The 27871-nt window shown below is 49.6% G+C and overlaps 1 protein-coding gene across 3 annotated transcripts in view; it reads right to left on the bottom strand.

Annotated features, from left to right (window-relative positions):
* Positions 1-24494, bottom strand: part of DNAJC5 (DnaJ heat shock protein family (Hsp40) member C5) — a 35548-nt gene extending 11054 nt beyond the window's left edge. For 2 of the 3 annotated variants that reach the window (XM_081795416.1, XM_078443850.2), the window contains exon 1: positions 24223-24491. The gene's annotated coding sequence lies outside the window, so the exon portion shown is untranslated. Of the gene's footprint in view, positions 1-24222 lie in introns of all 3 variants that reach the window. The other variant, XR_014137518.1, reaches the window with a different exon arrangement.
* Between the last annotated feature and the right edge of the window lie 3377 nt (positions 24495-27871).

The raw sequence follows: 27871 nt of genomic DNA, 5'->3' as shown, positions 1-27871 counted from the left end.
AGATCCGCCAGGAGCAGGGGTCTTTACTGATGCTCATGGAGCAGCACACTCAGCATCCGAGTCCGAGCCAGCGCTGTCTCGCCTCGTTAGGCCGCGTCGCAAGTGCCAGAGCACCGTCAAATCCAACTACTGCCCCTAAGTAACTTCTGTGCTTTTTATTCTCGGGGACCCAACGCCTATTAAGTAGTCGGCCCCTAAACCCCATTAAGTAACAGTTTCTGCCTGCTCTCTAAAAATAGCTCTGGGCATACCTCTTTCACACTGTACTTTTCTCTTAAACACATGAAGGTTTTTGGCAACCTTGTATCAAGCAAGTCTCCTTTCCAACAGCATTAGCTCATTCTGTTTCTGTCACATTTTGATAACTCGTGCAATATTTCAAACCTTTTATTGTTACTGTATTTGTTGCAGTGACCTCTGATCAGTGATTCTGACTCAAATGCTCAGATGATGGTTGGCATTTTTTGGCAATAAGGTATTTTAAAATTGAGGCTTGTATTTTTTTTTTTTTTTTTTTTTTTTTAACACATAAGGCTACTGCACACTCCCCAGCCGATGGTTTAACGTAAATGGAACGTTTATAGGCACTGGGAAACCAAAACATTCATTTGACTGGCTCTATTGTGATACTTTACTGCGGTTTATCTGGAACCAAGCCCTCCACAGGAGATATGCTCGTATGCCTACAACATCTAGAAGCAGTCAGCTACTTAATCTGATGGAAGACAGTACCCTGTGAAACTTTCACATTTTAAATTATGATTGAAAACTCAGTATTATTTAAAACTCAGTATGTATGCCAGATATCACTAATATTACTGCACTGAATGTCAAAATTTCCTAGTCTCAGACAGAACCGCCTTAAGAAAGATCAATAAAATAATCTAAAATTAATTTTCCTAATTTCAGTGGGTTGCCAGTAACTACATCCAAACTCCCCCCCCCCCCCCAACCCATGAAGGCACGTGCATATACATGAGCAAGCAGGGGAAGGGCAGAGAGAGAGAATCCCAAGCAGGCTCTGCTCTGTCAACACTGGACTCAATCCCACAGCTTGTGACATCACGATCTGAGCTGAAATCAAGAGTCAGACACCCAACTGACTGAGCCACCCACGTGCCCCTAAAAACTAAGTTATTAAGCATCCTGAGTCATTTGTGACTGGCAGCTTTCTCCCTCATAATTGGAGTAGCACAAATCTGTAATATACAGCATCAGAATGTTAGCGGGACAACTATCTGAACACTCCTGACCCAATAATGTTATGATCAGGCAAGCTCTCCACAGACAGAGGCACAGACTAATGTTCACATGGACATGAGAACTTCTGGAACAAGAAGCTTCTAGAAAAAATGATCTGTTGAAAAACCCAGCCAGTGAAAACACAAACCAAAAGGCAGCAGTCAAAAATGGAAACCAGGGGTAACGGGTCTGTGGGCAGGTGCTGAACCCACGGAAATCCTAGAACAAGACTAAAGAGCACCGGGAGCTGTGGTAACAAATCTGATGGATACAAACATCGCAAACCTGCAAGGACACAGGCGACAAGTGGGGGGAGGGGGGTGCAGACAAGGGTGGGGTTTGCCTGCACTGAGGGATGCTAATTTCATCAGCACCACCTTGATTTTTCTATGTCAAGTTCAAGGAAAAGTGCAACAATGCTTTTATGTAAAAGACATGCAAACATCTTTAGAAGGTAAGCATCTGATTGTTTTTGGGAAAAACTAGGAACCAGAGGTTAACGGACATTTTCTTGGCTGTGTAACATTCATCCATATCTTTTTTTTTTTTTAACACTTATTTATGTATTTTTTTTTTTACATTTTTACTTTATTTATTTTTGAGAGAGAGAGAGAGAGAGAGAGAGAGCGCGCGCGCGCGCACAAGCGGGGGATGGGCAGAGAGAAAAGGAGACACAGAATTCGAAGCAGGCTCCAGGCTCTGAGCTGTCAGCACAGAGCCTGACGCGGGGCCCGAACTCACAAACCGTGAGAACATGACCTGAGCCGAAGTCAGACGCTCGTCCGACTGAGCTACCCAGGCGCCCCTTCTTTATGTATCTTAAGAGAGCAAGCACAAGTGGGGGAGGGGCAGAGAGAGAATCCCAAGCAGGCTCCACACTGTCAACGCAGAGCCCAATGCGGGGCTCAATCCCACAAACTGTGAGATCATGACCTGAGCCAAAATCGAGTTGGGTGGACACTCAACCAACTGAGCTGCCCAGGTGCCCAACATTCATCCATTTCTATACCATGGCTTGATTTTTTTAAGTCATTATGCTCTTCTGTATTGTTTGAACTTTTAATACAGTTATAAAGTTATCACTTATAAAATCTACTAAGTTGTCCTTCTCAGAACATCAGCTGCTGCAAGACCTCTTCTAAAAGTGCATCCGGGGGCACCTGGGGGCTCAGTCAGTTGAGCGTCTGACTTTGGCTCAGGTCATGATCTCATAGCTTGTGAGTTCGAGCCCCGCGTCGGGCTCTGTGCTGACAGCTCAGGGCCTGGAGCCTGCTTCGGATTCCGTGTCCCCCCCCTCTCTCTGCCCCACCCCTGCTTATGCTCTGTCTCTCTCTGTCTTTCAAAATGAATAAACATGGGGTGCCTGGGTGGCTCAGTCGGTTGAGCATCCGACTTCGGCTCAGGTCATGATCTCACAGCTCATGAGTTTGAGTCCCGTGTTGGGCTCTGTGTTGACAGTTCAGGGCCTGGAGCCTGCTTCGGATTCTGTGTCTCCCTCTCTCTCTGCCCTTTCCCTGCTCACATTCTGTCTCTCTCTCTCTCACACAAATAAATACACATTACAAAAATTTTTTTAAAGCGCTTCCGGATACATGACTGCCCTTCCCAGAAGGTGCTTTTTTAATGAGTCGCCTCCAGGACAGCTTTACTTAGCATGTTCGGTGTGCTGGGCTGTCAGGGGTACTGAGAAGCCCAGTCTACCCGGCCAGTGATGCCCCTGTAACCAGGGGTCTGGAGCTCATCCCCATGGGCTAAACTTCCCTCTTGCAACCAGGAAGTCTCCAACAAGCAGTACTGCAGAAAGAGAAAGCTGTTCTTTTGTGGGCAAGTCTGTCTGTTTTGGCCACAGCTGATGGAAGGCACCCAGACAAGGGGTCCAGTCACCCAGGGTCTAGCTGACCCCAGGAACCAGCAAACATCCTCACGTGGACCCCCTCCCGATACAATTTCAAGCCCCTGGCAGTTTTCTGGCATCACAAACGAGAGTTGGAAACTAACCTCCTTTATGTCATAATGGTATGGCCAGCAGCTCTGACCTAACGTAACTGTGTCGAAGCCAAGTGCCCGCATCGGCAAGGGGTGGGCTGGCTGCGGGACAGTCCGCACAGACCCTACCCTAGCTTTACTTTGGTGTTGGTCTTCCAAGGGTTACTCGCCTTGGAGCAGGCATCGGCCAGCTTTTTTTAAGGGCAGGATAGTAAACATTTTGGTCTTGTGGGCCAGACAGTCTCCATCATTGGGTCCCCAGTTTTTAGCTCTGCCTTTGAAGCCAGAAAGCACACTGTGTGAAAGAATGGGCACAGGGGTGCTCCAATAAAACCTGATTTAATTACAGAAGCAGGTGCAAGCCCTGCCTTCGAAGTCACATAATGGGTCTCTTGTGACTTATTTAAGGGAAATTAGGTCCTGCAGATGGCCCCTTATGTTTATATACTGTGGACAAGTGTAGGTTTAGTTATGGTCACACTTTTTTCAGTCCTCAAAAGTAACCGTGCACAAATACAAAACAAAGATAGAGGTACAAACTTAGGTGACTTAAAGAAGAAATGTTTTGAGGGGCGCCTGGGTGGCTCAGTCGGTTGAGTGCCCGACTTCGGCTCAGGTCATGATCTCACGGTGAGTTCGAGCCCCACGTCAGGCTCTGTGCTGACAGCTCAGAGCCTGGAGCCTGCTTCAGATTCTGTCTTCCTCTCTCTCTGCCCCTCCACTGCTCGTGCTCTCTCTCTGTCTCTCCCAAAAATAAATATTTTAAAAAAATGTTTAAAAGAAGGTGATGGACACCTGGGTGGCTCAGTCGGTTGAGCGTCCGACTTTGGCTCAGGTCATGATCTCACGGTCTGTGAGTTTGAGCCCCACGTCGGGCTCTGTGCTGACAGCTCAGCCTGGAGCCTGCTTTGGATCCTGTGTCTCTCTCTCTCTCTGCCCCTCCTCCGCTCATGCTCTGTCTCTGTCTCAGAAATAAATAAACATTAAAATAAATAAATAAATAAATGTTTCGAATATGCATTTTCAATCAATATGGAAGAATTCAAAGAAGTTGGTTGCAACATAAAGCAACTGGAGGCCAGACAGCAGCAAGGGCACCCTCTTGTCCACATAAAAACGGCTGGAAAAGCCATGTGAGAGGCGAAGGCATTTTTAACAGAAACCATCCAAGAAAGATCAAAGCTGTCCCTTGTCCGTTCATTCTTCTTACTTCATTAATGATTTATTTACGGTTTTTCTCTGGCAATGAAACTGTAAAGGTACTACACAACAAATGGGAAAACTTAAACCAGAAGACAAATCCAAAAATCAGAAAACAAATGCCACTTACTGCAAAGAAATGCAGCGGCTGCTGTATCTGAGGAGGACCCGTGGGAGGACTGTGCCCTGACACTTCACAGTCGGGTCTCCCAGGCTCCCTAACACCGCCTGGCACATCCAGGGCACTTGACACGTGGGTGGCCAGAGGTTCTTCAAACAACCTTCGACTGGAGACCTCGGCAGCCCATGCATGACCCTCCAACCGCGTATCCTCAACATATTTTATGGGTTTTTTCCAACTGGAATTTTACTTAAAGTTAACTTATCATGTAACATGGAACAACTACCCTTACAATACTTCATACCAAAGAACACAGAAACAAGATCCCCCACTTTGCACGTTTCTCCAACGCTAAGAGGAAGGTCTGCTGAGTGCATCAAACACACAAGTGTTCTTGAACAAGGTGCCCCACCAGCCTCCCTATGACTACGATGGCAAGGTGTGGCGGCATGAGGGCAGGGCAGCACCAGACCAGATGGATAAAGACCCTGTCGGGGCGCCTGGGTGGCGCAGTCGGTTGGGCGTCCAACTTCAGCCAGGTCACGATCTCGCGGTCCGTGAGTTCGAGCCCCGCGTCAGGCTCTGGGCTAATGGCTCAGAGCCTGGAGCCTGTTTCCGATTCTGTGTCTCCCTCTCTCTCTGCCCCTCCCCCGTTCATGCTCTGTCTCTCTCTGTCCCAAAAATAAATAAATGTTGAAAAAAAAAAAAAAAACAAAAAAAACAAAAAACCCTGCCACGAGCCCCGCTGGGCTCCAATGCCTGTAACTTCACTCACAAAACACAGCATTCATCATTCTCCATGATCACTTATCTGAAAAATATTTACTGAGTCCTTCCACATGCCAGGCATTGGGAATACTATGATAAACAGGAAATACAATCTGAGAGTGGGGAGTGAGTTTAGTGAAGCAGGACACTCGAAATCAGTGAACACAGGTCCCCAGTAATACAGTTTACGGGAACAGGCAAAAAAACCAGCTTATGTTTTAAGATTATTCTGGCTGCAGGGTATAAAATTAATATAAAGAAGATCCTGCTGAGGCACCTTATAATCACAGTGCTGCAAGCTAAAGATCGGGAGAAAATCTTGTAAACTGAGAAAATGGACATATTACATAGGAACAATCATCTGAATTACGTGCTTCTCATCAGAAATAATGGGAACCAGAAGGCAGTGAGCACACCTTTAAAGGGCTAAAATAGAAAACCCATCCAACCAGAATTCTATCTGCAGCAAAAAACACCCCTCCAAAACAAAGGTGAAATAAAGACATTTTCAGAAACACAAAGAAGGAAAGAAACCAAGAGAAAGACTTAACTTATAATAAATGCCAAAGAGTTACTTAGGCCAAAGGGAAATGGTATCAGAAACGAGCACTTTCAGGAAGGAATGGAGCCTTTGGTGAGTATCTGGGTAAAAGATGATTTACTTTGAGACAGAGAGTGAAAGTGTGCACAGCAAGTGGAGGAGGGGCAGAGAGGGAGAGAGAGAATCCCAAGCAGGCTGTGTGCTGTTAGTGCACAGCTGAACGTGGGGCTATCACGACCTGAGCCCAAGTTGGACGCTTAGCCGACTGAGTCACCCAGGCGCCCCTCCTTTCTGTTTTTCACAAATATATATGAGGGGCGCCTGGGTGGCTGTGTCGGTTAAGCGTCCGACTTCGGCCTCAGGTTGGGATCTTGGGGTTCACGGGTTCGGGCCCCGCGTCGGGCTCTGTGCTGTCGGCTCGGAGCCTGGAGCCTGCTTCAGATTCTGTGTCTCCCTCTCTCTCTGCCCCTCCCCCGCTCGCACTCTGTCTCGCTGTCTCTCAAAAGTAAATAAAGAATTAAAAAAAATTAAAAAGTATATATATATATATATGAAAGGTGAAAGCGAAAAAACATCGATCCTGACTTTCAGAGTTTATAAAGTCTGACATCCTCACACACAGGGTCCATCTGGGAAAGGAGGAGGACGGAGGGTTGCACCTGCCTGACGTCAGAGTTCGTCCATCGCATGTGAACTGTTACGTTAGCTTTAAGAAGAGTGAACACAAACGGCCGGCAACAAAGGACTATTCTATAGGGACATGACTCATCAATAAAAAAGGGTAATATACTGACACAAGCAATAAAATAGATAAACCTCAGGGCGCTTGGGTGGCTCAGTTGGTTAAGCATCCAACCGGTGCAGGTCACGATCTCACAGTTGGTGAGTTCGAGCCCCCTGTCGGCCCTCTGCTGTCAGCACAGGGCCCGCCTCAGACCCTGTCTCCCTCTCTCTCTGCCCCCTCCCCAGCTCACACACTCTCTCAAAAATAAACATTAAAAAAAAAACAAAAAACCTCACACATATTATGTAAGACAAGCTAGATACAAAATGATTCCATTTACAAAAAGATTAAGAATATGAAAAACAATCTGTTGTGATATAAACCAGGAAAGTGATTACGGACAGTAAAAGGAACCTTCTAGGATGACAGAGATACTCTATAACTTAATTGGGATAGTGATTTCACAAGTGTATATATACACCAAAACTCCCTGAAATCTACTAACATCTATGCATTTCGCTGTATGTCAATTTCACCTGTGTTTAGAAAAGCAAGGCTATTTGTTCCCAAAGCAAATTACATAAGAAAATCAAAACGGAACATAAAACTCTCCAATCATCTAGAACAGGCTGCCTATCTTACAAACAGACTCTCATCTGGACACCATCACACCCCCAGCCTTTCCCCCATGTCTATCAGCTACTCTTAACACAGACTGTAACCACAAACCCTAAAAATACTGTCTGTCCCTTTAAGAAAAAAAAGGAGCTGCCACGAATATTACTCAAATTGGTATATATTTTGAGTCAGAAGATGAAATAGATGCTTTCCAAGCATAAAAACGATTAAATTTAAATTTGTACACCACTTCACACACATTTCAAAAGTTCACGTCCTGGTTAGAAAGTAAACATTGCCAGGCAACAGGCACTTTTTTTTTTTTAATGTTTATTTATTTTTTTTTTTGAGAGAGAGAGAGAGAGAGACAGAGACAGACAGACAGAACACGAGCAGGGGAGGGGCAGAGAGACAGGAAGACACAGAATCCGAAGCAGGCTCCAGACCCTGAGCTGTCAGCACAGAGCCCGACACGGGGGCTCGAACTCACAAACCGCAAGATCATGACCTGAGCCGAAGTCGGATGCTTACTGACTGAGCCACCCCGGCACTCCCAGGCAACGCACACTCTTGAAAGTTCCATGCTCAACCGGAACTGTCTTATAACTAAAACACAAACTGTAAATGAAAGGACCTTATTTCACTTAGTGTCCGTGATATTGGGAAATGCATCAGGAAGGTATTAGCAAACAGAAAAGTTGTGGAAGGCCAAATATGAGAGAACAGTTAAGGGGAGAAGGAAATAATGAAGTTTTGTGGGTTCCTTTTTTTTTGTTTTTAAATATTTATTTATTTTTCAGAGACAGAGAGAGAGAGAGAGAGAGAGAGAGTGTAAGCATGGGAGGGGCAGAGGGAGAGGGAGACAGAATCCGAAGCAGGCTCCAGGCTCTGAGCTGTCAGCACAGAGCCCGACGTGGGGCTCAAACTCACGAAGCGTGGGATCATGACCTGAGCCAAAGTCGGACGCTTAACTGACTGAGCTACCCAGGTGCCCCAGTGGTTTCCTTTTTTAAAAGTGTATTTATTTATTCTGAGAGAGAGAACCTGTGGGGAGGAGGGGCAGAGAGAGGGGGGGAGAGAGAGTTCCAAGCAGGTTCCACACTGTCAGCCCAGAGCCTGACTTGGGTTTTGATCCCACAAGCCACAAGTCATGAGATCACGACCTCAGCCAAAACTAAGAGTTGGACACTTAACCAACTGAACCACCCAGGAGCCCCTTGTGGCTTTTTAAATTAAATTCAGCTTTTGAAAAAAGGTATTGTCTTAATACTTCACTTTCCTTATTTTCTATAAGGAGAAGGCATACTTTAACGATTAGAAGAAACAAACACCTGGAGCGAGCAGGCAGGCAGCCCTACGCTCAAGACCACGAGCAGACCCCATGGAAGAGTCGTGGGGACCCAACCTTGAGATCCAGGGACGGCGCAGCCCCGCTGACTGGGTGAACAGTCTTCAACCGTGTCCAAGCCTTTCAGATGTCTTTCTACTTCCTGCGGGCGACGACGGCGACGACGTGGGAATTCACCGCCTGCTGTCTGGAGCAGCTGCGCCCCGGCTGGTTTCCCCTAACCCCGTTCTAAGTAATGTCAAGGCATTCCTGAGACCCACCCCCAAGGGCGGGAGAGCAGCCCCGCCTACAGCAACTACACGGCTGTGATTCGTTAGCTGCCACCAGAGGTCTGCTCCCCGTCTTCACTCCAGGAGGGTTAAACTACCATCTTCAGGCTGGATCTTTTCCAGTAACATCATGCCTTTGAAAACAAAGGGACGTGTTTTGCAAATCTGTGGCGCACCCCGGCTTGTGCTGCTAGATGGGACACAAGGAAGGACCGGGCAGACAAGAAGGCACACTCATGTGAGCAGGAACGACGAGCTCTAAGATGGTCAGAGATCACCAGGCACAGAGGCGGGAATCCGGTAAAGAGGGAGGCTTTGCTGGAAGACACGTGCTCTGCCCTCCCCCACTGCTGCAAGGGTGTCTGTGATGCGCAGCTCTGTTCCCCGACCCCCCAAGAGCAGCAACATCAAATCCCGGCCCCCTGGCCTGCCTTTCGAGGCCCTTTTGGCCACAGCCCCGCCCACCACCAGCATCTTCCCACCACCGCGTCCACTCGGCCTCGGGGCCTGACCGGCAGACCTACCTGCTCGAAGGCAGACCCACTGACCACCGGGGCTCTCTAACCACCCTGCCCGCCCCCTTCTCTGTGGAGAGATCCTGCTGGGACCCCTGAGCCCTGTGGACACACCTCTTCCTGGCCACTGCTCCACACACACACAGCAGAGCCGTCCTGAGCCGTGGGCACGTGTCTGTGTTCACTCGTTCAGCTAAGGCTGACGGAGCACGAGTGACACGCCGTGCTCTGCTCTCAAAGCTGGGGATTTATCAGTGAAAAAATAAATGAAAGAGACAAAAATCCCTGTCCTCGTGGGCCATGTCTCTGCTTCTCAGAAGACTCAGCGGCCTTCAGGGAAAAGAGCTGAGTATCGGGACCCCTGCATTTCCGGACGCAGTTGCAGCACAGAGCACATGGTTTGTAAAGAGCTGCTGCTGAGTCCAGCCTACTGCTGGGGGGAGACTCAGCACAGGCCGGCTCTGGATGTGAAAGAACAGATGTGAAAACATCTTAAATGGAAAGCTATTTCTGTTCTAATTATTTTTATGTAACATTTGACAAACAGAATGGGGTGTGTGTGTGTGTGTTATAATGCATTGTGATAAACACCATGATCCCATCCTTCAAATTAAAAATCTGAAGATTTCAAGGGCGCCTGCAGGCTCAGTCAGTTGAGTGTCTGACTAGCTCAGGTCATGATCTCACGGTTCGTGGGTTCGAGCCCTGCGTTGGGCTCTGTGCTGACAGCTTGGAGCCTGGAGCCTGCTTCGGATTCCATGTCTCCCTCTCTGCTCCTCCCCCATTCATGCTCTGCCTCTCTCTCTCTCTCAAAAATAAGTAAATATGAAAAATAAATAAGAATGTGAAGATTGACAATAACCTTGTGCTCTCCCCGTATACATTACCCTGAATTAATGTTTATTATTCCCTTGCTTTAAAATATTACCTTGCATTTCTCCCTAAACATTATTTAGTTTTAGTTTTTTGAACCTAAAAAAATAGTCGAACATTCTCTTGGTTTCAGCTCATGATCTCATGGTCCCTGAGATCAAGCTGGGCTCTACCCTGACAGTGCGGAGTCTGCTTCGGATTCTGTCTCCCTCTCTCTCTGCCCCTCCCCTGCTCATGCTCTCTCTCTGTAACAAAAATAAAAACAAAAAAAATTTAAAAAAAACCTCAGAGAACATTAAAAAAAGGTCAGCTTTACTATGCTCATTTAAAAAATAAAAGAGGGGGCGCCTGGGTGGCTCAGTCGGTTAAGCGTCCGACTTCGGCTCAGGTCACGATCTCACGGTCCGTGAGTTCGAGCCCCGCGTCGGGCTCTGGGCTGACGGCCCAGAGCCTGGAGCCTGCTTCCGGTTCTGTGTCTCCCTCTCTCTCTGCCCCTCCCCCGTTCATGCTCTGTCTCTCTCTGTCTCAAAAATAAATAAATGTTAAAAAAAAAATTAAAAAAAAAAAAAATAAAAATAAATAAATAAATAAAAAATAAAAAATAAAAAATAAAAGAGAAGGGGCGCCTGGGTGGCGCAGTCGGTTAAGCGTCCGACTTCAGCCAGGTCACGATCTCGCGGTCCGTGAGTTTGAGCCCCGCGTCAGGCTCTGGGCTGATGGCTCGGAGCCTGGAGCCTGTTTCCGATTCTGTGTCTCCCTCTCTCTCTGCCCCTCCCCCGTTCATGCTCTGTCTCTCTCTGTACCAAAAAAATAAATAAAAAACGTTGAAAAAAAAATTTAAAAAATAAAAGAGAAGAAAAAAATCTGGGTTTGTATTTTACATTTTGTTTGTAATTTACTTTTCCACTTAGTCATTTTCATTGCAGTTTACAAAAGTATCATCAGTCTTTGACAGACTGGCAATTAAAGAAAATCTGGTCCTTCGCCACAAACCGTAGGAAGAGCCTGGGCGGACGCCTGGAAGGGGAGCTTCTGGCTCCGGAGAACTGGCAGCGTCTTTGTGGGGGCGCTACCTGCGACCAGGGGTCGGCAGCAATCAGCACCGCCCCCTGCCCCCGACACAGTCACGGGCACTGCCAGACTTCCCAGTTTGCACCAGGGGGCAGAAGGGCGCCTTTCTCGGTGTGGACCGCTCACAGGGCAGTGTTTGGGGTTCGGGGTCTGCCCCCTGGCAGGGCGGCTGCACAGTGCCCCAGGGGCTGCACCAGTTGTGGCCTCCAGCACACCAACCCTTTACTGGTTATAAATGCTACAAAGGTTCCTAGTTCCTAGTTCCTTTTCATTTATTACCATGTCTATTGATGAACACTAGTGCTTACATTTTTTAAAAAATTTTTTTAAGTTTACTTATTTCTTTTGGGGGAAAAGAGACAGCGAGGGAGAGAGAGAACAAGCAGGGAGGAGCAGAGAGAGAGGGAAATAGAGACTCCCAAGCAGGCTCCACGCTCCTGGCCCAGAGCCTGATGTGGGGCTCGAACTCAAGAACTGAGAGATCATGACCTGAGCTGACACCAAGAGTCGGCCACTTAACCAACTGAGCCCCCAGGAGCCCCTCTTACATTTTTCTACTGTGCTAAAAACCATGAAATTTTTTTACCAACTTACTCAACTCTATGCACACTGTTGTGCAACCAATCTCACAACTTCTTAGTTATGTAACTGAATGTATCAAATCTTTGCAAAATGATGATCTCTTTGTTTCCCTTTTCTTTTTTGCTTTTGTTCAAAGTCCATCTCAACCCCAAGGCCAAAAGTAAAGTCTCCTATATTTTCTTCTAAAGACTTCACCCACAGGTGATCTGCTTCATCTGGAGTTAACATGGGCATGAGACAAAGGCCAACTTCAAAGGTCTCAGTCACACCCAGAGTCCCAAGTCCCAGGAGCACCCCCCCCTCCCCCGCCACACCTCCTCAGTTTGTTTCCTGCACCCACCAAGCCCAGGCTCTACAGCCTGTCTCAGCAGTGTCACTCAGCACAGACATGAAGCAGCATGAAGGCCAACCAAGGGCTCTGTTCTCACTGTCTCTGGGAAGACTGCTCCAAGATACAGAGGCCTCTATGGCTGCCATGCATCTCACTGTCCAGCCTTCCTACACACTGTGGGTCAAATAAGGAATGTGGCTGGACAGGCAGTCTCAAGAGCCACTGTCTGGCCAGGGGTAGGAGGACAAAGTACCCAAAGGAAAGTTCCAGGCCACAAAGATAATACACCAAATGATGGGAACTGAAAATTTAGAATCCAAGAAAAAGTTGGGGGTGGGGGGAGCCTGTTTGCAACCTTGAGGGGAGAGGGGCCCTACTCTAGAAAGAAAATGTAATCAGAGAACAGGACCCTGGCTCTACAATAAACAGGGTTTTCACAGACAGATACAATATAACCATTCCATGGATTTCAACAATAAACTTACCCACAGCAACTTTGGTTACAAGACAAAATGTAAATTTCTCTGCCTTGCCAGCAGTGAAGGTAAACTGAAGACAGAAGTTGGAGGAAAAGGAGAAGGGAAGGAACAGGCGCCGACTGCCTCAAGTGAAAGAGAGGTCGCTGAAGGAGCAGGACAAAGACACAGGAGTAAGTGCACAAGGGCTACTGAGAATGGCGGTTCCACTGGGACAGGTGGACAGAGGTTCTGCTGTTCTGCCTCAGGCACTCTGCACCCAACCCCACGGAAGAGACCCTGCTAAAAACAAAAATACTAAAACATGAGATACAACTGGTGTTCCAAAGACCAGGAATTTTCATCTATGGTCTGCGATGAACCTGGTAATAATCTAGTACCAAAGAACATTCAAGAAGCAGGTGGATCTAAAGCTCCAGCCTCGAGCCAGGGAGGGCCAGTACTCCCAGCGCTGGGACAGACTCAGAACACAGGCAGGAAGAGGCTCAGAAAACTGATCTGAAGGTTTAACTCTGAATCTGTTACCTATTCTGAAAGGAAAAAATCTGTACACTACAAAAGAAATTAGCACCAATTAACTCCACTTATATACTGGAAGAAATTCTAAGCAAGAGTCAACAAATGTGGAAAACACAAAAGAAATGATGCCAAATGTTACAGTCTTCTGTTATATTTATTCCTAACTTAAAATGAATTTCAAGGTAGGGCGAGCCACTCTTGAACTCAGGGTCGTGAGTTCGAGCCCCAGGTTAGGCATAGAGCCTACTAAAAAAATAAAATAATTTCTTTTTCCTTTCCTTTTTTTTTTTTTTTTAAACACTTATTCGTTTTTGAGAGACGGAGCATGAGCAGGGAAGGGGCAGAGAGTGAAGGAGACACAGAATCCGAAGCAGGCTCCAGGCTCTGAGCAAGATATCAGCACAAAATCTGGCGTGGGGCTTGAACCCACAAACCATGAGATCATGACCTGAGCCGAAGTTGGACGCTTAACCAACTGAGCCACCCAGGTGTCCCCAAAATAAAATAATTTTCAAATATAAAGAATTCTTTTAGTCACTGGAAATATAGGAACTCCACAAAAGATGTGAAGAATAAAAAGCAACAATGATGCAGAGCCTTAAAACAAAGAAAATAAAAAGTAAAATGAGTCCCTTCTTTAAAGCCAACTTCCCCACCAAGCCTCAGAGCGTAAGAGAAGGGAGGGGCCCAGCCCAATCCAAGGCACGGAAAGAACACTGTTTTCCATACAGCAAGCACTGCCCTTGGTCACAGAGAGAGTGTCTGCGTCCTCCTGCACCACAGAGCGGACATTCTGCTCTCCTGAGCTCCAACACGGGAAACAAGACTGATGGCAGCAGGTTGCAACAGACAGACACCTGAGGGAGAGCAGAGACGACTCGCCCCAGGGCCACACCCTTGAGCAGAATCCTGGGTTTCCCAAACCGGGAAACTATTCCTGCAAGAGGGTGTGGTGGCCGAGAGCAAGGCTAGTGCTGAAGCCCTTCTGAGTTATGAACTGAGCAGCTGCCCCGGGTTCTGGCACAACATTCAGTAAATGCTGAATTAATTTTATCAGTAGTAACTATGTCCAGAAACCAAATAAGGATTTGCTTAGTTAGGTGATGCTTAGAACAGAACTCAAAAGGAAAAGGAGATCACAAGTTGAGCAGAATCACAATAAATATGTTCAACTGTGAGGAGACTAAAAAATGAAAGAATGAATAGGAACTGAACGTTCTCAAAACTTTACTCATGAGAAGGAGGTTACCTGTGAATCAACCTGGAGAGAACCTGTCCTCTAACAAATGCCTACCACATCCTGCAGGCGCCTGCCCCTTCTGACCTCACCCTCCCTCCTGCCCGCTCATCCTCTGAGGTGCAAGCAGCACAGGGAAATGGATCTGGGCAACGCAAAATGAGGCCCTGGAATAGGACACCGGTGCGGCACCAACAGCTTCCAACCCCTCTGTGTACAGGGAGCTTAAAACAAGCTAGAGCCCCTGCCCCCAGAACGTGACGGGCAAGTACGAGTGACATTTCCATTCTCAGCACTGGAGCTGATAGGCGCTCCTCTGTGCACCATGCCAGAGAAGGTTCTAGGACAGAACCATTACTATGACCAAAAGTTTCCAGAAAACCTTAATATATTCCCAAATCTGAACATAAAACTAGACACTGGAAGACAAAGTATTTCTCATGAAGTAATGAGCATCAGGGATTTTGGTAGTAGGTGTTTTAGCCTCACAACACCTAAAATCTCAGGGTACTGACGTCACAGTCAACCTACGCAGGCACCAGGCTCTCTGCAGACCAGGCCTAAGGGTCCACAGGCAGAGCAGGAGAACCCGGAGCTACTCTGTACCACGGCAGAGAGGGACCCTCATGAACGCCTACCAGGAAGAGTTTTCTAAAGCCCAGTGGGTGAGAGTTCATAAAACGCGACAGACAAGGCCCAGTATCTTCTGTGTCTCCACGAGGAACACATCCCCAAATGCCCCTGCTGGAAACGGCATGACTTCCCTGCACCGATTCCCACTGCCCAACGTGAAAGTCCCCTGTGGATATGGCCAGCCTCTGATGAAGTAAGATGGACGTGGCTTCACAGTGACCCCCTCCTGCAGCCACGACCAGAAGCAAACGATCCCACTGACTCTAGAATGAAAACAAGCACACGCTGCTGCTAAGTCAACGGTAAGAGATGCCTGATGTCAGAGGCAGTGTCACCTCCAAACAGGAGCTGGGTACAGTGGGGGAGAACTCGCGATCACGGCTGTAGCCGGACCAACGTGCCACTCCAGTCTAGGGAGTACTACCACGTGCAGGCATCGAGGGGCACACGTGCCTGGACACCACCAGATGCTCCTAAGAAGTCTGCTGGACAGGCACCGGGTCCACTGGGTGGCGTGAGGGCAGCTGTGAAGTCACCTGCCTGGGCTGGAACCTGCCTCAGCTACTCATGAGCTCAGTAACCCGGGCAACTTCCTAAACATCCCCACGTCCCCTCTGTCCAACGGGAATGGAAACAGTCTAGCATCGTACGTCTGTGAGCCAGCTCACGTGCTTACAGCAGTGCCTGGTACACAATAAATATCAGTTATTACTATTATGATCTCCAATCTACAGATGAGGAGACCGAGGCTCAGAAGTACCGCATCATCCACTCAGGTCACTCTGGCAGGGGCCAGTGGGGTTGTCATCCAAATGCAAGTCTGACTCCCAAGTCTCAGTAACTGTTTTCTGTTTTTAATTTTTTAAAAAGCGTATGTATTTATTTTCAGAGAGTGAGCACAAGCAGGGCAGGAGCAGAGAGAGAGAAGAGAATCCCAAGCAGGCTCTGTCAGCACAGAGCCTGATGTGGGGCTGGAACCCACAAATCGCAAGATCCTGACCTGAACGGAAGGCAGATGCTTAACTGACTGAGCCCCGGGCTTCCAACTCTCAGTAACTGTTTCACAAACAGGAGCAATCTGTTCCTACCCTAAGCACAAGTAGCTTGTTTTCTTATACATTAAGCCTCGTCTGAATAAGATACTACATTAAAACCCTTTACAGTAGTTGAACATAAACCCAAACACACACAGACGAAGTTCACAACGCGGGATGAGAGCCACGCTGCTCACAGCGTTCCAGACTCACAGCTTGTACACTAACGCGAGCTATTGTTACATGCATTGGAGACGTAAGAGGAGTTTTCTTTTTCCATCTTAAAGAAAAATTCACACCTTATTAATTTGCCTTGTCATTTGTCTTTTAAAAACACAGCATCTAATTAGGTAAGGCTGTACACAGCTGTTTGCCGTTCACAGAAACAAATTCTGCACCCGACCACTGTCGACGGGGTGAGCTGTCCCTCAGCTGGATGGTCACTCTAGGAAAGGCCAGGACAACAACCACGGGCCCGTTCCAGGGTGCAGCACGTAGGTCTGATGAATGGACAGGCTTACCCATATCTGCCTCACAACATGCTGTGACTCTGTGACCGGTTTAAGACATGCCACAGGGGCTCCTGGGTGGCTCAGTCCGTTGGGCGTCCGACTCTTGATTCAGGCTCAGGTCATGATCTCACAGTTCATGAGACTGAGCCCCTACGCGGGGACCACAGAGCCTGCTTGTGATTGTTTCTCTCCCTCCCTCTGTGCCCCTCCCCCATGCACACATGCGCGCTCTCTCTCTCTCTCAAAAATAAATAAATAAACTTACAAGGAAGAGAGGGGCACCTCGGTGGCTCAGTCGGTTGAGTGTCCCATTCTGGCTCAGGTCGTGATCTCATGGTTCGTGGGTTCGAGCCTTACACAGAGCTCTGTGCTGACAGCTCGGAGCCTGGAGCCTGCTTCCGATTCTGTCTCTCTCTCTCTCTGCCCCTCCCCCACTCATGCTCAGTCTCTCTCTCTCAAAAATAAACATTAAAATAAACAAATAAATGAAGGAAATTTAAAAATAAGACAAAATTCCTTTTAAAAAAGAATGAACACCTAAAATGTGGCACAAGTAAACGGTGCGAATCAGACGCTACAGCACAGTCAAGAGTTATGCCCACGCCACCAATACCTGATTGCACTGCAATCCGCTGGCCTTGGTGAGGACGAGATGAGGCTAGTAGCTGGTGGGACAGACTGACCTAGCTGGCTGTCAAGACAGGGCGCTCAGAGGACGTTACAGTTACCCTTTCCACGGATACATTTTTATGAAAGAAGCCGGGAGGAGGCAGAGGACTCCAGGGTGGGGCACACACACCAGGAAGAAGGGTGCTGCTGGCAGCACTCAGTTAGGGTCACCCCAACGGGCACGATGATGCAACAGAGAACAGCACTTTAAGAGGGGTAAATTCTGTCTGCTGTCATTCTAACACCTGGTGGCATTTCTGGTGCTTATTCTTTTCAATGCCACACCTTTACACTAGAGAAAGTATGTAACTGTCAATTTCCTCATCTCTAAAACTGGATAACAGCTACGATGCAAAGCTGTCCTGGGAATTAAGCTGATGCACATTATGTAAACTGGCCTGTTCCCAACTGCAGTTAGGACCGTTTCAGAGGGTTTGCTACTGGGGGGCAGGGGGAGGGGGTCCTCTAAGTGCATTCCATGAGAAACCATACTGTTTCAAACAGGGGGTGACTGCTCGGACAAGTTAAGAAATACTTCCTAGACAACTGTCATTCTTAAACTGTAGACCTTCTGGTTTCGTCTCAAAACAAAACTGGACCATGAGATCACATTTAAAAATTCTGAACTTTAAAAAAAAAAAAAAAATTCTGAACTTTAGATTTAGACGTGAGGAGTCTCATCATTCAAAGTATAAGATAAATTCATCCAGCAAAAATCTCTACCCACAACTTCTTTTTAAGTTAAAAAACATATGTTGGTTGGTTTCATGTACTTTTAAAAGTTTTTTCTTTTAATGTTTTATTAAACTTTAAGAGAGAGAGAATGTGAGCAGTGGAGGGGCAGAGACAGAGACAGACAGACAGACACAGAATCCGAAGCAGGCTCCAGGCTCTGAGCTGTCAGCACAAAGCCTGACATGGGGCTCGAACCCACAAACTTTGACATCATGACCTGAGCCCAAGTCAGACGCTTGACCGACCGAGCCACCCAGGTGCCCCTAAAAATTCTTTCATAACTGAAGTCATTTTATTTATAACTAAATTCTTTTTTTTTTTTTTTTAATGTTTTTATTTATTTTTGTGACAAAGAGAGAGCATGAGCAGGGGAGGGGCAGAGAGAGAGGGAGACACAGAATTGGAAGCAGGCTCCAGGCTCTGAGCTGTCAGCACAGAGCCTGATGCGGGGCTCGAACCCACAGACTGTGAGATCATGACCTGAGCTGAAGTCGGACACTTAACCGACTGAGCCACCCAGGCGCCCCTAAATTCTTTTTTTTAAATATATTTATTTATTTTGAGAGAGAGAGAACATGAGTAGAGGAGGGGCAGAGAGAGGGAGAGAAAAACCCAAGCAGGCCCTGCGCTGTCAGTGCAGAGCCCAACGGGGGGCTTGATCTCACAAACCATGATCATGACCTGAGCCGAAATCAAGAGTTGGGTGCTTAACTGACAGAATCACCCTGGAACCCCTATAACTAAATTCTTATCACACCAAAATTTATTGCAACTGGCCAAAAAACAATAACAAAAACACCAAAACACTGATTGTTATTATCAAACCCTATAGCAGTAGCTAAATGAGCACCAAAATATAAAATGTTAAAATCCCATGTGAGCGAAGAGGAAAAGACACACATTGCCACAGAGAATATAAACTTCATACTCTGTGGCAAAAATTACAGAGTCTGTACTGTTTGACCTAGAAAATTTTCATTATTTATCTAGAGAAACCCTCTCACAAAAGACTCTCCTATTTAATAAGAAAAATTCAGTGGGACTGCCTAGGTAAGAATCAAACATTTGCTATGCTGCTAATCCCTTCCAATAATAGATGGGGGGAAAAACAGTGAGACAGTGATACATGCTCGTTCTGCAGAGCCCAGCCACTCCTGCCCAGCACCTTCCTCTACATTCTACTGGGACTGTCTGAGGCAGGACCCATGATCTGGGGCCCCCAACCCCCGAACCAACGCAAGGTTACAAGACGCCAGAGATTCAGGTGCTGTTGGTTTCACTGCACCACATGTCTACTCCACCCAGCGAGGACAGGGCTGACAGTGCTCTCTAAGAAAGGGGACGGCCACCCCAGAGATAGCCAGGGTGGGGCACAGCTGACAGGGCGGCCGGTCAGCGTTCCAATCATCTGACTCCTAGGGCTGCAGTTTTATAACCAACTGGCACAGAATTCCTCAGGACGCAGCAGTGGAGACTCCACTCCATCTCGTAAACCACCGTATTTGCTGCTGATACAAGTTCAATGCAGAAAAATTAAAAGGATAATAAAATTACACACAGCCGAGGATGACAAGTGAGGTTCACTCACACTTACACATTCAAGAGACATTCACTGATCCCTCACAATATATCACACAATTTAAAAACATTAGTTGGGTTTCTGCCACAGGACTAAGTTTGGTTTTTTTTGAAGTTGTTTGTTTATTTTGAGAACAAGAGTGCGGGGGAGGGGCAGAGAATGAGGGAGAGACAGACAATCTCAAGCAGGCTCTGCACTGTGAGCACAGAACCCGAAGTGGGGCTCGAGCCCACGAACCATGAGATCACTACCTGAGCTGAGCTCAAGAGTTGGACGTTTAACCGACTGAGCCACCTAGGTGCCCCCAGAACTAAGCTTTAAAAACCATTTTTAGGGGTGTCTGGGTGGCACAACGGGTTAAGTGACCAACCCTTGATCTCAGCTCAGGTCATGATCTTGCAGTTTGTGAGTTCAAGCCCTGCAATCAGGCTCTGTGCGGATGGTGCTGAGCCTGCCTGGGATTCTGTCTCTCCTCTCCGCCCCTCCCCTGCTTATGCATGCTTCCTCTCTCTCAAAATAAAGAAAGAAAACAATTTTTATTTCACCTGGATGGCTCAGTCCGTTGAGCTTCTGACTCTCGGTTTCGGCTCAGGTCATGGTCTCACAGCTCATGGGTTCGAGCCCCGCTTCAAGAGTTTCAGCCCCGCCTCACGGAGCCTGCTTGGGACTGTGTCTCCCTCTCTCTCGGCACCCCCATGCTCGAGCACACTCTCACTCTCTCTCTCAAAAATAAATAAACGTTTGAAATAAAAAATAATAAAACCATTTATGTAAGATACATGAACAACGCAGAATAGTTTTCGAATGAAGTGAACTTTTAGTATATACGGATCAGTCCTTAAAAAGAACACTGATTAAGATGGCATTTTCAGGGACATCCCACACCTGGTGCCATCAGACACTTCTCTCTTTAGAGAGTGAGGTGCTGGACCCCATCTCTGCGGTCTCAGCTCTAAGGACGCTCGCTGGCAAGCGTACAAGGCATTCAACAAAACTAGCGCAAACACCAAGCAACGACAGAGTGCGAACCACAGGCCGTTTGCCGATCTAATCCTTAAATCTTCCCAAGCTACCGATGACGGACTCGCTGCTAATCTTCTTCAGGGGATGTCATTATTTCTGGCTGGCCCTGGTGTCAGGATGGCAAAGGCACAGCGCTGCCCTCTCTGAAATTAGGGTTAGCGTTTTCATAAAACAGGACTGTGAGCATCTTTCAGCACCTTGGTCACTTCTATTTAGGAAGCAGTTGATGAGACACCTTCCACTTATCATCCCGCGTACTCCCCAAACAGGCAGGCAGGGCAGGTACCATTACCCCCATTTTAGGGAGGCCCCTAATCACGCGAGCCCGGTCTTGTCCTTTTCAGGAAGGAAAAGTCTAGCACGGGTTCTGCTGACCCGCAGGAGGGGTGTCTGCAGCCCGAGAATGCTCAGATCTAACTAACCAATCAGAGTGTAAGAGTAAGCCTCGTTTCAGGGGTACCGCAGTTTCAACCGCTATTCAGAGCATCTAGACACTCACGAGGGCACCACTAGAGCTAAGAGCCTCCTCTCCACTTGTGCAAAGGACTGGTCACCAAGCTGGATACCAGTCCCCAGAAGACACAGGGGTCTGTCTCTTTACTGGAAAACGGGACGCTGTTTGCTGACAGCACTGTATACTCCAAACCCCGCCCAGAGTACTTCATAGGAGAGCGAAGGAATGTTCAAGGGTGATTCTGCTGGGTGTCCCACACTCATTTTGTTCTCTGACGTTGGAAGCAAACTCCCATCCTAGATAAAACTCCACCTCATCACAACTGCCTAGCTCCCCTGCAATTCCGTCATTTACTCAACACCTAGTGAGCACCCACTACCCCCCAGGACCAGCATGTGCACCTCATACTCAGGCTCTAAACAGGCACCGTCCAGTAGCCTGTTAGGGGATTCTGCGTGGTGGCGTCAGGTAGGTGGTCATTGCAGCAACTGGGACAAAAGGCCTAAATCAAGTTCTGGGAACAAGTAAGGACTGCAGGGTAGCTCACAACTGCACACAGGGCCACCTCTGCAGGAGGACTCGAGGACAAAGTGGCCAAGACACGACCACCTTAATTAAGAGTACCATCCTCAGAAACACACAAAAATGCACTTACTCTGAGTTAACAGGGGCCTGAGGTGAAGGGCTCCAGAGCCATTTAAGCACAAAGCAGGACTCCGCCTGCTCCTCTCAGTCACACAACGAGACGAGACCCGGGCTTAGGCCTTCAGGAACAGCTCACTTCAAGTAGCTCTCGGAACAATTACTACCTCTCAGCCCAATTAACTAACAGATGTCACCAAGTATTAAGACCAGCATGTGCGGGGCTTGGGGGGGTGGGGAGGGGGAGTAACCAAAGACAGAATTTCTGGAAGCATTATTATCAGTTACAGATCTTCTGATTTTAAATACTTCCCATTTTGAAATAACTTAAGCTAGAAGTTGCAGAAAAGGTTCTCCAGTACCGACTGGCTGTCCTCTCCCAAAGGGCAGGTGGCTCACCAGCATTCCCTCAGAACCCAAAACCTCTATGTGCTCAGTGCTAACCCACAACGACTTCCAAGCAATAGACGGTGTGCTGCACAGAACCGCTAAGCTCGTCACTATCATTCATTCAACAAGTATTTCCTGGGCACATACTGTGTGCCAGCAACAGTTCTTTGCACGGGACAGCCTCCCTGTGGACCTGCTCTTGCAGTAAAACACCGACACAATAAATCCGTTACACAGGACATTAAAATACCTAAGCGCTGAAGAAAAATTAAGGAAAGAAGGGAGACAGGAAACAAGAGGTGGCGAGTTGAAATTCTAGGCAGGGCAGTCAGGGAGGGCCGGGCCGCTCGGAGCACGAGGGGGAGGAAGTGAGTGTTCTGGGCAGACCGGAGGACACAGCAGATGACTTTCCTAAGAGACTAGCAAGAAGGCCGCTGTGGCAGGGGAAGAGTGAGTCGGAAGGCCAGAGGTAGGAGCCTGGTCACAGAGGCGCGGGAGAGGCCCGACAGGCACGCTCCCCAATAAGGGTCGCCTTCCAGCTGAGAAGCCGGTGCCTCGGCGAGCCCGAGTGTCTGCTCACCACACAACCCCTGGGTGCTGTGCTTAGACCGGGCCAAGGGGCCAGGCCGTGGGGGTCCTGAACACACATCTCCCTTAGCGTCCTGCGCGGGTGGACAAAGAGGAACCACGATGACCAGTGGGGGCACAAGGCCATCTGTATCAAACACACAGGTCGCCACACAGTCGGCCAGCCAGAAGCGGCTCCTGTAGCTCTCGGTTTGGCCATGTGCCACCCGGAGCTGCCCTGAGTCCGAGAACACTGACACAGGGGAAAGGAGAGTTGTGAACACTCGATTATAAGCTTCCCCCGAACCCTCGAATCCTGGCTTCTGATTTCATCTCCTGTTTAACGGATTACTCCAACCCGAAACTTCGCTTGACATCTAACAAGAAAGAAGCAAATCAATGAACATAAAGTCTTGGAAGCGCCAGCCAGGGCCCTGCCTTTAGGCAACCATGTCAATAGCTGGGGCAATGTAGCTGTTTCTGTCATTAAGATTGTTTTTTTAGACAACTAAGTAAGGACATTCAAACGGAGCACTATTAGGCCAAGAGCAGCAAGTTAAAATGTCCCCTATCAGATCTAACCTGAAAAAAAAAAAACCAAAAAACAAAAAAACAAAATAAAATTGAAACTCTTGCTTCCTTTTCCTGTATGACACAACTGAATGAATTTTGAGAAACCATCTCCTAGGCGCACGAAAGAGAGCTCGCAGTCGAGCACTCGACACAAACAAGTCAGACCCTGACCGGATGAGTTCCGAATACGGTCTCCTTCAGAGTACAATACAAAGCACTTCGCAAAATAACGTCTTCATAAAACTGATAAAAACGTTTTATTATTATTACTTTTACAAACCAAATGATTCCAACCTAAGAGATTAACTGAGAGCTCGCTCAGGAACACATTTCAATTCCCCCAGCCGTAGACATAATGCCCCAGGGACCAGATTACGTGTGGCTCCCTTAGACCAGCGGTTCTCAACCATCTTAGCCACCGCCCCCCCCCCCCCCCCTCCGGGAAGGAAAAGACCCTCAGGTCAGTCACGGGGACAGTGGGGGCGGAGGAAGGCCGCGCGCTGCCCGCGATCGGGCATGAGGGGGACCGGCTGCTGAAGCGTCGCACACACCCGAGAGCCCCCACGGGACTGCGGCCCCACCTACCCACCCCCATCTGAGTGCGGGCTGCCCCGAGAGACGCTGCGCCCAGATGTGGTCGTCCCCGACGCCACCGCGGCCCTGCGGCGGCACCCGGGCACCGCTCGGCGCGCACAGACCCCTCGCGTGGCCCCCGACGAGGGCGCGCGCGGGCCCGGGGCCGCGCGGTGGGCGCACCTTTCCGCCGGCTCCTCTTCGCAGGCCGCAGCGCCCACCCGCCCCGCCGCTACGGCGAGCGCTCCCGGGAAGCTCCCTCCCCCGCCGGCCCCCGCCCCGCGCCCTCGGCCCGGAGGGAGGGTCGCCGCCGCTTCCCGCTGCGGGCGCGCCGCCCCTCGCCCCCTGCAGACCCCCGCGCCCCGCGCCGCCTGCCCCGGCCTGACGGGAGGCCCGTGGGGCCCGCCGCGAGCTCACCTGTCCGCCCGCCCGCCCGCCCGCCCGCCGTTCCGCGGCTCCGCTCCTCAGCTCCGCGGCGCTGCTGGGCAGCCGGCCGACGCGCTCCTCCTCAGCCGGGGCTGCGTCTCGGGAACCCCGGGGGTCGAGGGTGGGGGAGGAGGCGGCGGCGGCGGCGGCGGCGGCAGGGGCAGCGGCGGCAGAGGGCGCGGGAGCAGCACCGGCACAGGCGGCGGGGGCGCGCACGTCCACGCACGCTCACGCACGCACCCGCACCGGCGCGCGCGCCCCCGGAAGAACGTGGGCTCCGCGGGTCGGAGCGGCGGGCGGGGCAGGCCGCGCACGCGCCCAGAGCTCTAGGCGGAGGCTCCGCCCATGCGGGGCGGAGCCGCAAGGTGACAGCGGCTGCTCCGAAACGCCGTATGCGGGCCGCGCCTCGAGCGACAGCCCAGGGGCGGGGCCCCAAGTGACAGCCCGGGAACGGAAGCCCCGGGAGCTGTGGGCGGAGCCCGCACTGCAGAGCCGGAAGCGCCTACAACCCGGCAGGGGCGGGACCGAGGCGCGCGGGCCGAGCCTCCCTCCAGTGCCCGTGGTGCTCAGGTCCGCGGGTAGGTGAGGCGGTGAAACCTGCGAAAGGGGAGGTGTGCGGACTTGTCTCGCCGCTGACCTCGCTCGTCCAAGAACGGGAGAGGGAGCTGCTAGGAGATGACCCAGAGGCCGACGCCCCCCTTCCTCCGGGCACTGGTTAGGGACTGACATTTGTTCACCCCTGGAGCGCAGAGATGGGACTTCCTTCCTTCCTGCCCAACCAATGAAGTGCCACCACCACTGTCCAGCCACGCCCCCAGAATCGCCTTCAGACAGTGGCGTGGAAAAGCAGGAGAACCAGCGTGCACACACTTCCCTCCCTATACAGGTAGGACTCCTGCTGATCCTATTGGCCACCTGGGAGGGGAGGCCTGCCTGTCACCTTTCCCTGTCACTCCCCGGAACCGTAAGCAGTCCTACCACTTATTCAGTGCTTGCTCTGTGTCTGGTACACTGGCATGTGGCAGTTTTCATTCTAGAAGCCACGCAGACCTTTTCTGGCGTGTGTCCGCCTCACTGCCACTCTTGCGCATTGGCCGTTTTCCATTCAGCGGAGTTGTCTTTTATAAGAAACCTGATGACATCTAAGGCTTCCTAGAACACTGAGTAAAATCCAGGCTTTGCCAACAAGCTCTGACCCGTCTGCCTCTGCCCTCTTCTTACACCTCTCTGCCATCATGCTGGCTGTGGCAGAGAGCTCAGGAAGCCTCCTGGTAGTCGTTAAATTGTGCAACACGAGGAGGCAGTAAGAAAAGGCTTATGAAAACCAAGAAGCAGAAAGGCCAGATTAATACTGTCTATTGATTCAAGAGGATGAAAGATTCCCGGACAGAATCATAGGAGGAAGGAGGCAGTAAGATGGGCAAGCTGTGTTCAGCCTGTGCCAGAAGCTGCAAGAACGAACGAACCGGGCCTTAGTGAGTCTATCTTTGATACAATACTTCCACTTTAGGGCCATTCCTCCTAAAGAAAAATGTTCCCAAATATAGAAAAAGGTGTATACTGTTGTTGTAAAATAGTGAAAATGGAAACCTGCCCAACTGTACAAGCAAGCACACTCAGTGGAACAAAACAGCTATTAAAAATGTACACAACAGCTACGAAACAGCGTAGAAGATTCTTGTGATAGTTCCTGAAAGTAAACGAGCAAGATGCATGATATAAAAAGTACATCATTATGAGTATGTCTACAAATAAGCAACCCAACCTGTTCAGAGGAAGTGACAGAAGATGCCGGTCAAATGCCGACAGTGGCTATGGTCAGGCCCTGTGCTTTCCATGCCCTTGAATCACGGGAGGCGGGCCGCGTTATCCTTACCCTGAAACAGGGAACTGAGGCTTCAGGGAAGCAGGTGCTTTGCTGCTCCCCAGCCCCTCCCAGGCATGTCCGTGTCTCTACCTGCCCCACCAGGTGCTCTAAGTCCTCCAAGCTCTCAAAGCTCATCTCACACAAATCTGTTAGAGGAATACCTTGTCTTCCCCAACAGATGGGATCGCAAAGCCCTTGAGAGCTGAGTCCACAACAGATTCACTCTATCCCACAAAGCCTGACAGACTTCCCCACAAAACATTTATTTAATCCGTGAAGACTACATGGAATCCCTTTCCAAAGTAAATTAAGGTAAATGTTGACTTCAGGCAGCGGCGGTGCTTTTCCACCATTCTCCCAGCCCACTGTTGTATTGAGGTCCCACGTGCAGTGTAGACTTCCCACAACTTGGAGTAACTCACTTTCCCCACTGCTACATCTGGAGCAAGCCTGCTCCCTGATCCCAAAGGAAAGTCCGATACTCCCAGTAAAGGCACTTGCCACTGGGAGCGCCCAGGGCAGCGGGGTCGACACATCTGATGCACCAGGGCAGAGCACAAGGAAGGAAAAGCAGGCACAGAACATCGGGTACCGTCTGAGAGTACACTTTCTTTTTTTTTTTTTTTTTTTTTTTTTTTTTTTTTTTTAATTTTTTTTTTTCAACGTTTTTTATTTATTTTTGGACAGAGAGAGACAGAGCATGAACGGGGGAGGGGCAGAGAGAGAGGGAGACACAGAATCGGAAACAGGCTCCAGGCTCCGAGCCATCAGCCCAGAGCCTGACGCGGGGCTCGAACTCACGGACCGCGAGATCGTGACCTGGCTGAAGTCGGACGCTTAACCGACTGCGCCACCCAGGCGCCCCTGAGAGTACACTTTCATATCTGCTTGCCTTTTCGTGAAGAAATGCAGGAGGATGGTGGTGGGGAGGGCATGGGTGGGGAACCGGAGCCCGTTTGGACTTCTGAATCTTGCAGATTGCCTTAAAACGATGAACTCGCAACAAAGGAGCCCTCAAACTGCCCTGGGTCGCCTCACCAGTGTCCCTCCACACACCCGGAAGCCTCTGGCCCCGCCTCCCCCCTGCCACCGCCTCAGTTCACCGAAGCTCCCTTTGCAGTTGATTTGCTCCAGGCCATCGTTTACCTCTGTCCACGTGGTCCCACCCATAGAGGGGGTTGGAAGGATGCCACGGGTGCTCTTACAGCAGCCACAGCCACCTCAGTGAACTTCCTCCACCTGAGGAGACTCAGGAAGAGCCCTGCACCTGACCAAGGGACACGCGTGGCTTCCCTGCGCCCCAACAGCTCAGGGGTCACTACAAGTAGATGCGCGCAGGACTCCGGCGGCTCGCACACCAGACCCAGGCCCTTCGGTGGAGCAAACTGTCTTCAGTGCCTGGTTTGCAGGACTCTTGCTTGCTCAGCCTGACCCTGTAACCTGGCTGGGTCCTCCTCACCCTCCACACGTCCCTCCTCAGACGCCCCACAGGCTTGTCACCACGGCACCCTCTCACAGTGCGTCCTGTTTTAACTCACAGGACTGAGGATTTGGGGGTCTGCGTTTGAGCTGAACCTGCTTCCTGCTGCCCCTCCCCAGGGTGTGGGCCCAGGACAACAGGGACCTCCTCTGTGGGTTTATCTGCCACTCTTTCCTCGCCTTCACGGAGGAAGAAAGACAACCACACAAGTTGGCATAGGTTCTTCCCCAAAGGAATGCTTTATTGACAAATTACCCATTATTTCCTGGAGGAAAAGATAAATGTTCCTACGC

Source organism: Panthera onca, chromosome A3 (genome assembly GCF_046562875.1).
Source record: "Panthera onca isolate mPanOnc1 chromosome A3, mPanOnc1 haplotype 2, whole genome shotgun sequence".
NCBI lineage: Eukaryota > Metazoa > Chordata > Mammalia > Carnivora > Felidae > Panthera > Panthera onca.
Note: the sequence above shows the minus strand (reverse complement) of the source record. Positions and strands in the feature narration are given on the sequence as shown.